Source organism: Macaca nemestrina, chromosome 16, assembly GCF_043159975.1.
Source record: "Macaca nemestrina isolate mMacNem1 chromosome 16, mMacNem.hap1, whole genome shotgun sequence".
Classification (NCBI taxonomy): domain Eukaryota; kingdom Metazoa; phylum Chordata; class Mammalia; order Primates; family Cercopithecidae; genus Macaca; species Macaca nemestrina.
Genome location: NC_092140.1, coordinates 68,736,454 through 68,750,167, shown reverse-complemented (window position 1 = coordinate 68,750,167; position 13,714 = coordinate 68,736,454).

Here is a 13,714-nt window from a genome sequence, read left to right as displayed (position 1 = left end):
TGTAGCTCTCTCCTCCTCAGCATTTTAACCTGAAGAATTTCAGCCAGCTCATCCTCCTCCAACTCTGTGGCCTCCTCAAATTAGCAAATCCACTACACCCTTCTTGGATTCCTTTTTCTGGTACCATTATCCAAAAAGTGCCAACAGCCAGAAAGACTTCACAATCATGATATACACCCCTTTGTGTTTCTGATCTGAGGGACACAATCTTGCACTTATTTATTGTCTAGTGTCTGAAAACAAGATGTTCATCTATTATGTACAATTTTCTGTGAAGAACAAGTCTTGTAACACACACACAAATAATAATGCATCTCAAAATGTATCACTGTCATAATTATGAAAGTTAAACTATATTCTCTAGAATATAGGGTAATATTTTCAAGATTTTGCAATAGCAAAATTGTCTTCCAGCTATGACATATATAGAAACACTAAACATAACAAAAATTATTGATAAATCGAACAGCAAAATGCAAAACTTGTGATTAACAAAAACACTATTAGACACTAAAAAGGGAAGCCACAGAATGGAAAAAACAGTGGTAATACATCTATGTCAGAAAGAACTTGTATTAAATTATGCAAAAATACTGATGCAAATTAATGAGAAAACTAAAATTTTAAAAATGTGCAAAGTTTAGACAGATGACACACAAAAATGATTTTAATATGGTCAATAAGCATAGGACAATTGTCCAATTTTTGTTTAGTGTCCTTCAGTCAATTTTCTACATGTTATTTAGGTTTCTGGATTCTGGAGTTGGAAATTGAAATTTTGATTAGATCAAGAGGCTGAAGAGGCAGAGAAGGTTTCTTCTTATCTCATAGCAAATGTTTCCTTCTAGAAAATAATACAATATAAACTCAGATTATTTTTCTCCTGGCTAAGGGCATTTTGTGTTCAGACTAGGGATTTTCTTCCCATTTTGAGATTATAATAAAAATATCTTTAATATAATACACATTAATAAAATCACATTTTTCTAATTCTATCATTGTCATTATACTGGATTATTGTTACTTCTAATATAATTTTGGCCCTATTAAGTAATTGAATGAAAGTAGCACTGTGTTAAATATTATATGAAATACCATACAGTAATAAGTCAAATCTCAGTGACATTAGAATTCAGACTTGCTTTACAGATATTGGCCTTAAAAACATGGTTGTAGATAGCAGTAAAGAAAATTTAGAAGTTAGATATTTAAATCACATACAGTCATTCTGATGGTATACAGATGAGGTATAGTATAAAGAATATCAAGAGAAGAATCTGTGCTCCTTGTTTTATAGAGTTAATTTCATGGCAGTGGAGTGACAACAAGATCCTGGATTTCACAGAAAATAAATAGAGATGAGTACCTGTATATTAAAAAAAAAAAAAAAGGTGCACTAAAGTATTGATGACAGTATGCATGTCTTACTTCAGTACGTAACCCATATTAAAAAGTTTCTTCCCAGCTCCAGGTCAGAGGACATACCATGAAACAGCCACTCAACAACTACACATCAAGTTCAATTTGAAACTTTTTCAAAATCTCAGAGGTGACCTTGATGGCAACTGTAAATCAGAATCACAACTATCTAACTGTACTCAAAAAGTGTTTCACATTTTGAACACTACATATTCAATCTATAAAGACATCTTAAGAAGTCAGTTTCCTTCCAGAAAGTGCATTTTTAGAAATACATGCAGTGTTACCTCGTAACTCATGGGATTTCAGATAGCCTTTAAATAAAGGACAAAAAGAGATGTCACTTTTTAAAACATTTCCAAGACAGAAGGAAGCATATTTTTGGCCACAAAGAACTGCAAATAGTCTTTTTGACTCACTATTCTACAATTAATCTGTACTTAACCTGTGAGAGAGTCCACACAAATTTGTGGAAGGAATGGATTAAGTGGTCATGATATAATTTTCATGGGAAACTGCGGAGAATAAAAATATCTACATACATTACCAAGAAAACAAAATAAAAGAAACAAAAATTCACACACAAAATTTTTTCTGCCACAATTGCCAATGATAGAAATATATGAGCAGATACTTCAGCAGTATACTCCTTATTTAAGCCATATGAGTAATTTTTAACTGATTTTATGAATAATCTAGTATAGTTTAAGAATAGAAGTTACTGTTTCCCAGTTAGTGATATATAATTATAGTCACCTTCTATTATGTCCTTTTAAAATACTCTGAAACTATGTGTTTGAAAAACCATGAAAAAAATTTAATGTATATTTTATGATAGACAAAATAGCACATCATGTAACGGACCTGCCATGTGCCCAGTATGTTGCCACACACTACAAATGCAGGTGTGAATAAACCATGGGCTATGCTCTCAAGAAGTTTGCAATAGGGTGAAGAAACAGAGAAGTAAGTAGAAAAGCACAATGCAATATTCATTCTAAAATATGGGTGACAACCCAGAGAAGAGAGCAACTAACTCAGCACTGGAAAGTAAAATTAAAATTTTCACAATGAAAAGGGCATTTAATATGCATTTGGAAGGATAAATATCAGCTCTTTAGGTAAACAAGTAAGGGAATAGAATTCTAAGCTGAGCAAAATGATTATTAAAAGGTAGTGTGTCAAAACAAAAGGCATGATTAAGTCTGTGAAAACTTCTGTGGAGGTTATTATTGACCATGTAGATTATGCAAGAGCCAGGTATTAGTTGGAATATAAACACAGAAATAAAATCTTTCCACTGAACCAAATGAATTTTACTCTCTTCAAGATACAATTGCAGAGCACTCATGAATATGGTAATCATAATAGTATAGTAATAGTAATAATAATGATAATCTCCCATGCCTTCATTAAATGGTTACTAAGTGTCAGCTATTTGATTCCTCATCATCATCTTTCATTTATAGCTGAGAAAACCTTGGCTCAAAGACCTGAAATAATGTGCTCAATAACCAGTAGCAGGCTGTAGAGAATACATTTAAACCTAAGTCCTATTTTGCAGCTACATCACTGAGTTGAGTGTAAGCAAATGAACAATTTTGTCTCACTGATTGTCTTCATCTATAAGTTGGCAATTATAATAAAACCTAAATCCCAAGGTTATTATCATCAGATAAAAGAACAGAACAGACCTTTGTAAATAGCAATATGTGGAATCACCATTAATGATACAAATATTCTAGGGTATGATATTCAAGGGACTTAAGCTGTTTGGAATATTAAAGATAATGAGATCAGGTACATTCAGCCAGGAGAACTTTGTATTTCTAGAATAGTTTATTCACATCAGAGACAATGTTTTCCAGAATACATTTTCTAGGATGCAGTTTCAACACATTATGTGTAAGTTTAATTGTGAGAGAAGTGATGCATACTTAGAAAATACAGGGTTAAACCAATATAAAGTTGTCGTTTTTAACTTTAGGATTTATCAGAGCCTGTAATATGTGTCCAGTGAGTATCTAAGGACTAATAGAATCTGAAAATTTTACGAAATTTTTTCAAGCCCAGAAAATCATTTTCTCAGAAATTATTGTGGGGCCAGGGTTTTCTGTAATATGCAATAACATTTTGGAAATGCTGACTATGAGACAGTTTTCATCTCAGTGTCTCTTTGTGGACATTGGTCTAGAAATTTTAAAATAGTAATTATTAAAATGCCTTGATATTGGAATTTGTACTAATTCAGTCATTTAGAAATGCTAATGAAGACATGAGCTGAAGTCTCAGTAAAAGGAAGCTTTAAACAATGTTACATTAGCACTATGTTGAACTCTTAGTTATCTCAAATGTTGCAAGTACAGATAACTGGCCATTTAAACTTTGTTTTGCAAGCCTACCTCTCCGTATTTTTCTCTCCAACGCATTTTTTCTTTTGGTAAGATCCAGGATCTTGCTGTTACTCCAATGCCACAGAATTACTTCCACAAAACAACAGTATACAGATTCTCTTCTTAATGTTCTCTGTATCTCCACCAATATGACACCAGAGTAGCTACGTGTGATATAAATATCTCACTTCTAAACTTCCTGAGCTTTCTTTACTGCTGGAATTCAGTTCAGTTCTGGTTAATGAGCTGTTATGCGAGTTGGCGAGAAATGTTTTGTTGAAGGTTTTTGTTTTTCCCCCAACAAAAAGAGAGAGATATGTGAGATGAATGGTCTTATCTTACAACCTTTGCTCTTATTTCCTGCCTTTGAACATAGTGTGTGTGGACATGATGATATGGCCAGAGCAGTTTGCCATCACGAAGTTGGTCAGTTTGCAGACAAAAAGTTGAAAAAGTATACACTGGTAATTCACAGTAGAAGATCAGGAAAACCTAGATTTTTGATGACATTGTTGAACTATCAAAAAACCCATGACAGCTTATCTTTGACTTCTTGTTATGACAATCACTTGCAATTAGATTTAAACGACACATGATTTCAGTTTCCTACTATTGATAGACCAATGCCTCCTACCTGGAAGGACATTCTAAAGATATGCCCCTGCGTGGGTGCTTCGGAGAGTTTGGGATGATTGAGTATTGCTTGATCTTGTGACCCAACAACAAATATCGATGTCCTGTAAACCATCTTTTCTTTCTTTTCTGCACTTTGACCTAACATCATAGACATGGTCTCTGGAAAACTTATTTTAGAACAATAAGATAAAAAACAGGTTTTTTTTTTCCCATTCACCGTCACTAAAATAGAATATTTTTTAAAATAATCAAAATATTTTTCACTACTGAGAAGATGGAGCAGACATACATACCTTTCTTTATTTCACATGGTAAATAGAATTTACAATCCTGGAAACTATTTATGGGATAAAAAAAAAAGTCTCTGAAAGTGGGAGAGAAGGGAGGACAGTTATAGAGGTCCTTGGGACACAAGATAAGGCACACATAAGAGTTGTGTTTTCTGTTCTGCTTTAAATATCCCAAACTTGGACCAGGTATGGCGGCTCACTCCTGTAATCTCAGCACTTTGGGAAGCTGAGGCAGGCAGATCACGTGAGGTCAGGAGTTCGAGACCAGCCTGACCAACATGGAGAAGCCCCGTCTACTAAAAATACAAAATTAGCCGGGTGTATTGGCACATACCTGTAAATCCCAGCTACTTGGGAGGCTGAGGCAGGAGAATCGCTTGAACCCAGGGGGCAAAGATTGCGGTGAGCCAAGAACATGCCATTGCCCTCTAGCCTGGGCAACAAGACCAAAACTCTGTCTAAAAACAACAACAATAACAAACTTGGAGGTAAAGAAACTGGCAAGTATAGATTAAAAACAAGATCAATTATTTGTGGGCTACAAGAAACTCACTTCAAATGCAACGTATATACAGGTTTAAAGTAAATAATATAAAAATATATTGTGCAAACAAATTATGGTAGGAGTTTCTATATTAGTATCACATAAAGAAGTTTCAAAACAAAATTATCAGAGAGAGACAATATATAAGGATAAAAGGGGCAGTCCAGGAAGAACACATAATAATCCTATACGTTTATGTTTAAAACAACATAGCTGATAAATAAATGACAGAAAAAGCCCATAGAATTAAAGGTTTAAATAGACAAATCCACAAGTTGGAGATTTCAACATTCTTCTATCAACAATTGATAGCCAGCTAAATTGATAGCAAGGATATAGAAGAATTGAATGAAATTATTATGCAACCCAGTTGATTCTAATTTTATAGAAAACTACACTCAACAACAGCAGAATACACACTCTCTTCAAGTGTGAGGGAACATACAAGACGATAGTTTGTATCTTGGTCCATAAATTCAACTTCAGCAAATTTAAAATCATACAGAACATGTTCCCTGATGATAATGGAATCAAACTAAAAGTAAATAAAAGAAAGAACATGAAAAATACACAAACATTTGGACACTAACCAACACACTTTTAAATAATCCGTAGGTCAAGAAGGAAGATTCAAGGAAAAGAAAAAGATTTTAAATATTCCTGGTTACTAGAGAAATTCAAATGAAAACTGCCGTGAATTATGACTACTAATCTATCAGAATGACTAAAACATTATGTGTTGCAGATACCAAAAAACTGGACCACCTGCACAGTAGCCCCCTGCTGCCTTATTTGCAGATGATTCACAACCCCCAGTTGATGTCTGAAACTGTGGACAGTACCAAATCCTATAAATACAGTTGACTCTTGGACAATATGGGCTTGAAGTACGTGCATCCACCGGTCCCTAAATTTTCTTCTGCTTCTGCTGTCCCTCAGACAGGAAGATCAGTTCCTTCTGTTGTGCCTCATCCTCAGCCTGTTCAATGAGAAGATGACATGAATGACCTTTATGATGATCAACTTCTACTTAGTGAATAGTAAATAGTAAATATGAGTACATTCATTTTCTGTTATGGTTTTCTTAATAACTTTTTATAGCTTGCTTTATTGTAACATTATGGTATATAATATGTATAACACAAAAATATGTGTTAATTGACTATGTTAAGGCTTCTGGTCAACAGTAGCCTATCAGTAGTTAAGTTTGGGGAGGGTAAAAAGTTATGCATAAACATTTGATGCACAGGTACTGACACCTTAACTTCCGTGTTATTCATGGGGTGACTATACCATGTGTTTTTTTGTTTGTTTGTTTTGTTTTTGGTAAACAAGACTGCTACAAAGTAACTGACCTGTAGGCAGCATATACAGCATGAATACACTAAAGAAAGAAATGATCACATCTCAAGCAGGAAAAAGAGCAATAAAGTAAGATTGCATCATGCTATTCAGAATGGCATGCAATTTAAAACTTATGAATTATTTATTTAATATTTTTGGACAGCGATTGACTGTAACTAAAACCATGGAAAGAGAAACTGAAGATAAGGGCGGAACTACTGTACACTGCTGTTGAGAACATAAAATGGTAAATCCATTCTAGAAAGTAACTTGGAAGCCTCTTACAAAACTAAAAAAATAACTACTATATAACCCAGCAATTGCATTCTTAGGCTATTATCCTAGAGAAATGAAAACTTATCTAATAGCCTGTATACAAATTTGTATAAAATTTTTATTATGCATATAAAAGCCCCAAACTGGAAATTTAATATATTATTCAATGGCTGAATAATTAAATTGTAATATGCCCATACCTCAAAATACTACTCAGCAATAACAAGTAATAAACTCTTGATGGATCTAGGTGAATCTCCAGAGAATTATACTGAGTGAACAGCTAATCACAAAAGTTTACCCACTGTATGACTGTGTGACTCCCATCTAAATAGCATGCTTGAATGAAAAATTATAGAAATGGAAGAGATTATTAGTTGCCATGGATAATGGGTAGGGGCAGGAGGGAACTGTGTGTGGCTATTTAATGGCAACAAGAGAAATGCTGTGAGGATGGAAAGTTCTGTATCTTTACTGTAACAATGTAAAAGTCCTGGTTGTGATATTGGACTGTAGTTTTTTGTAAGATATTACTACTAGGGGAAATTAAATAAAGGGTACATGTGATTTCTCTTTATTATTTATTACAACTGTATATCAATCTACAGTTATTTCAGAACAAAATGTTTAATAGAATAATATCAACAGATGTCTTAAACTGTTAATGAATTAAGGCATAATAAAAATGGGCTTGACCCCTGAGCCAAAAATCTTCTACTTCCTTCAATTATCTTTAATAAATGACTTTAAATGAGAGTAACTGAGGCAAGTTGAATGAATAATGGAATTATTTAAAAATAAATGAAAAAGCAAAACAACAGAACCAATCAAAAAATTTTTAAAAGACATGGCTGAGAGAAGAATAAGTAAAAGTCAATAGTGATGAAGAGAAGAACAAAGAAATACAAAAATATGTGAGAATAAACATAAATGTTGAATACCTGAGTATTTATGAAAGGATTGTTTTATTATAATAGTTTCCTTAAAATGAAATGTCATGTAGTACGTTGTGGTTACCACAGGGATTACAATTAGCATATTAAGTTTATAAAACTCTACTTAGAATTGATACCTATTTAGTTTTAATTGCATACAAAATTTCTCTTCTTATTTCTGTCTCTCCTCCTCATTATGTTGTCATAGCCACAACCACATTTTATAAATTTTTAGTCCATTAACATATATTTGTAATTATTGTATTTGTAATTCTTTGTTATTATTTATTTGTATTCATTTTTATAAATCATATAGGAACCAAAAGAGACTGAAAAACAAAAACTACATTAATATGTTAACCAGTTTAGATTTATGTCTATGTATTTACCTTTACTGAAGATCTTTATTTCTTTCTATGAGGCAAGATACTATCTAATGTCCTTTCATTTCAGCCTAAAGAACTCCCTTTAGCATTTTTTGTAGGATAGGTCTGCTAGCAACTGACTAACTTGGTTTATGTTAATCTTGGAGTATCCAACATATTCCACTGTATTATTATTTTGCCTTCATTTTCAAAGGGTAGTTTGGCTGTAAATAAAATTCCAGGTTGAATAATTTCTTTTTACTGTACTTTAGAAAGGTTATCCCATTCTTCTGGTCTCCATGGATTCTGATACAAATACGTTGTTAATTTTATTAAGGATTCCTGTCTGTGATGAGTTGGTCTCTCTTGCTGCTTTCAAGATTTGTATATGTCTTGGTGTGTATCTCTTTGCATTAATCTGGGGTTCCTTGAGTTTCTTTTGTCTTTTGTCAAATTTAGAAAGTTGTTAGTCATTATTTATTTGAATATTCTTTAATCACCTGTTTCTGTCTCCTATTCTACCTTTATTTCTATTATGTATTTATCAGACTGCTTGTTAGTTTCTCAGAGGTGTCTTAGGCTCTGTCATTTTTTCTTCATTTTTTTATTTCTATCTGCTCCTCAGACTGGATAATTTCAACTGATTTCTCTTCAGATCCACTGATTATTTCTTTGTCTGCTAAAATCTGCTATTGAAACACTCTAGTGAGTTATTTCATTTACTGTACTTTTTAGCTCCAGAAATTTTGTTTAGTTTATTTTTTATAGGTTCAATCTTTTTTTAAAATTTTCTGTATTTACATATGCATAATTCCCCAACTTTCTTTAGCTTTCTTTCCATGGTTTCTTTCAGTTCGCTGAAAATATTTAAGATAATTGGTTTAAAGTCTTTGTCTAGTAAGCCCAATGTGTGTGCTTCCTTTGGGGTAGATTCTGTTAATTTCTTTCTTCAGTAACACACACTTTCTTGTTTCTTTGCATCTTCTATAATTTTTTACTGAAAATTGAACATTTTGAATATTATAATGTGGTAACTCTGAAAATCTGATTCTCCTTCACATGATTTCTTTTTACTCCTTGCTATGGACTGTAGCTATGTGGTTATTTAGTGACTTTTCTAAATTATTTGGTAAAATCTATCTGTCACATGTCTCTGAAATATCTCTTTCATTTTTGTGCATCTAGTGTATGGTGGAGTTCTTCCTGAATGCCAGAAGCAGAGAGAGAAAGAAGGAAGGGGAGTGGTGGTGGAAGAGAGAAGGACAAAAATAAAATAAAAGTAAGAAGAAAAAAAAAACAGGAAAAATCCTTCTCCCGTTCTTTGTACATTGGTTCCTTACTGAGGGTGGTGGTGGGATACTCCTTCAGTGCTTAGCCAGATGATTTTATGTTCTGCTTTGACGCTTCCTGCTTGCCTTGAGCCTAGTGATCATCTGAAAATCAAAGTTTAAGGTTTTGGGGGGTATTTTCTGACCATGTGTCCTGTCTTGGTCATGTATACAGAATTCTAAGTTCCTTAGTATGCACAGACACTTTTGATTGCCCTAATTTCACAAATACATTTTCTTCCTTGATTTTCCTCCTAGATTTTAGGTGCTCTATTTTTGTCCTCAACTTTAATCTCTTGCTCCAAGTAATCGTAGCCTTTTCCTTTACCTAACAATGTTTATAAGAAATGCCCACTGTTTTTCCCTCCTGAGTTCCACAGTAGGAGAATCAAAGACAAAGATCTTGCCATGTAGGGAATGGTAATAGGAATTAAAAAGCAAACAAACAAACAAAAAAACAAATAAGAGATCTTTGTTGCCAAATATATTTCACTACTTAGAGAAGGCATTAAATGAGTCCCACAATTTTCAGGCTAATGAGGTTGGGGAGTTATAATCTTAGTTGTGATACTGGTGGAAGAGGAACACATAGTTACTGAAATTCTTTCTCTATTTAGTTTTTTAAAGGCATTTACTTAAAGCTCTTTTAGTCTTTGATCTTTTTTCTATAGAATATTAAGGCATTTGATATTTAATATGTACATGTATTTATAAAATCTCCTGTAATTTTCATGTACATTGCATTTTCAGTATTGACAACAACCTTGTTAGAAACATTAATATGCCTTTTTAATTGAATCATCAGGAGACTTTAAGCTAAAGTTTCAAAGTCAAAAAGTAACAGAGTTAGGATTCAAACCTGAACTTTCTGATTTATCAAGGTTTCCTTTCAATATTTCAGTGATACTCTGTAGAAAACAATTTAGATTGTTTTTGATTGTTTTTGAACCCTTAATTTGAATTGTATCAGTTTTTAATGGACAATCACATTCCTCTTGTTAGTTTTAAACATGCTAGGTAGTGATGAAAATCAAACCAGAATTCAACAGATGAAGTTTCTGCTGAAAGAAAGATTTGGACTTAAGTCAGTTATGTACTCGAGTCACTTTGGTCTTGAAATATTTAGTCTTTAATGTTGCTTTGAACTACAAAGCAGTGTGTTTCCCATTTCATGAGTTTTTTGGTCAGTACTTCAAATATTCAGCTAGGATAAACTATTCTCCAATTACTATTTAAAGTATGTTAAAAGAAGTTCAGGTTTTATGGAAAAAATAATCTGTAGAAACTCCATCAAAGAACTAATATATATGCATTGCTGTGAGATGGTAATTCATTCACATTTATTTAAATTTTCTTCTACTTCCTGTCTGCTCCTTAATCACATAAATGTCAGTGTTTCTGAAATATTTAGACTATGTCCTAGAGGTTATTAGTCATGCATCACATAATGACGTTTTGGTCAACAATACCTTATTTTTACTACACCTTTTCTAAGTTTAGATATGTTTACACATGCAAATACTTACCATTATGTTACAGTCCCCCACAGTATTGAGTAGATAACATGCCATACAGGTTTGTAGCCCAGGAGCCATAGGCTATGCCATATGGTTTAGGTCTGTAATAGTCTATACCATATTGGTTAGTGTAAGTACACTATAGGATGTTTGCACAATGATGAAATCACCTAATGATGCATTTTTCAAAATATAGGCCTATTGTTAAGTGATGTATGGCTGTGTATGCATCTAGTAGGCATAAAATGACTACTGATCCCCAGTATTTTATATCATATGTATTGATTTTTCCTTCCAAAAAAAAAAAAAAAACACAAAGAAACTATACTTCAATGTTCATTTTTACTTAAAAGTAGTTGAGAACATTCTTCATACCATAAGGCACAGGGTATAAATATTTTTTGTATGCAAAAGGTATGGTTTGATTATTATGAACCAGTATTCATTAAAATAATTTTTCAAATCATTTTAATACTGCTTATTATTTAAAGAAATATTTATTTGTTTGTTCTGGAAGACATTATCAAAAGTTTAGCAGGCCAGAATTAAATCCCATATAGCAAGCATATTCATCACTTTTCTGGGGTTATATATTATAGTTAAATCATCCCAAGAAATGAGCCAGAAAATCTCTGAAAATTAAAAAAAATTATAGGATTTTCATTACATATTTCTAATGATATGGTGATAATATATAATTTCAGTAAATTACAATTTTTCTTTCTCTCTCTTTGTCTCTTTTATATTCACATGTATATACATTCTTGTTCCAAGCTTATTGAAAGAAGATCACTGGTAAGATTCATGTGGGTATTATGGATAAGTACTAATTCACCACGATGTTCTCTAAGAATACATACACAGAAGAGAAAAGGTGAAAATTACATAGAATTTTATTAATATCTAAGCCAGTGCCTAATATTCTGTAATTTATGACTCTCCGGTAAATTTAAATTGAGGAAAGAGCTTAGACTCTTAAGCATCAGGGCTTCCATTTATTACCCTTAGCCAAACACTGAAACCACACACTCAGAAAAAGGGAAGAGAGGAATGGTTAGACACTCTTAGTGGCCACAAAGTTCCCACTTTTCTAGCCATATGAATTGTAAAAGAAGAATGGTGACTACCTGACCCAACTGGCTGGCACTTGCCTATATCTGAGTCAGAAAGTTCAAAGGAGGGAGAGGATTGCTGGATTCCTATCTTTCAGATATAGTAACCCTTGCCATTAATGCAATATTACACTCTGAATGTCTTTGGCTTTGATACATTAAAATAGGAGTTACTCTTCCCTATTGAATGAGTTAGGAATAGTTGTAGGAATTACCCTTATCGTGAAAGAGGGATTTAAAAAACTTTCATTAATACTTAATACAGGACAAGAATGTAATATTTCTCTGAATGAATTTGGGCAAAAATGCATTTGAAAAGAAATTGATTTCAAAAGAAACAAACGCTACTGATATGTGTTTTCATTAATAGCAATATTTTCTCATATTATAAAATTATATGTTTATAAATTGTGATATGAAAATTTTCAAGAGATCATAATTTCTTTGTCATTAGATTCAGCTATACCATATATGCCTATAGTAGGTGTAAAATGATGACTAATTCCCTTTATCTTATGTCATATATATTGACTTTTCTTTCTCAATAACCTGAAGCCCCAAGAAACTGGACTTCAATATTAATTTCTACTTAAAGTAGTAAAAATCTATAACTTATTCTGATATTAGAATTAGATTAGGCAAACATGTAAAGAAAAGCACTTCAGAATAATAAGAATTCCAAAAGATGAAACATATCAAAAATTATACAAGAAAAGAATGCTGCTATAAGATGAAAAAGTTACAGAAATTATGTAATTTTTCGAGTAGGACATTTATTTGAATACTTAGACTAAAAGGATGAATGAATTATCCAGAAAAAGTAATGAAAAAGTATAACACAAATACTGATGATTTTGAAGAATTAAAAAAATTCTACAATTATCAGAAGGAAATTTTAATTTATCAATGAATTAAATTTTATCTTAACTAGCATATAGGCTTTTGGTTTTCATTATATTAAGGTCTGGGAATACAGTTATATTGTATATCACTGTCTATACTTAATTTTGTGGGGAATATATTAGCCCTTAAATGTTTATTTAGCTTTTCATTGCTTTTCACCTCCTGTGTTCAGGTGGTTCTCCCACCTCAGCCTCCTGGGTAGCTGGGACTACAGGCACGTGCCACCACACTTGGCTAATTTTTTTGCAGAGATAGGGTGTATTTGTCTGTTTTCATGATGCTGATAAAGACATAGCTGGGGAAGCCTCACAATCATGGCAGAAGGTGAAAAGTACGTATCACATGGCAGCAGACAAGAGAAGAGCATTTGTGCAGGGAAACTCCCCTTTTTAAAACCATCAGATCGGGTGCTGACGAGTGGATGGGTGCAGCACACCAACATGGCACAAGTATACATATGTAACAAACCTGCACATTATGCACATGTACCCTAGAACTTAAAGTATAATAATAATAATAATAAAATTAAAAAATTAAAAATAAAACCATCAGATCTCATTAGACTCATTCGCTATCAGTAGAAAAGCACTGAAAAGACCCACTCCAATGATTCAATTACCTCCTATTGAATCACTCCTACAGCATGTAAGAA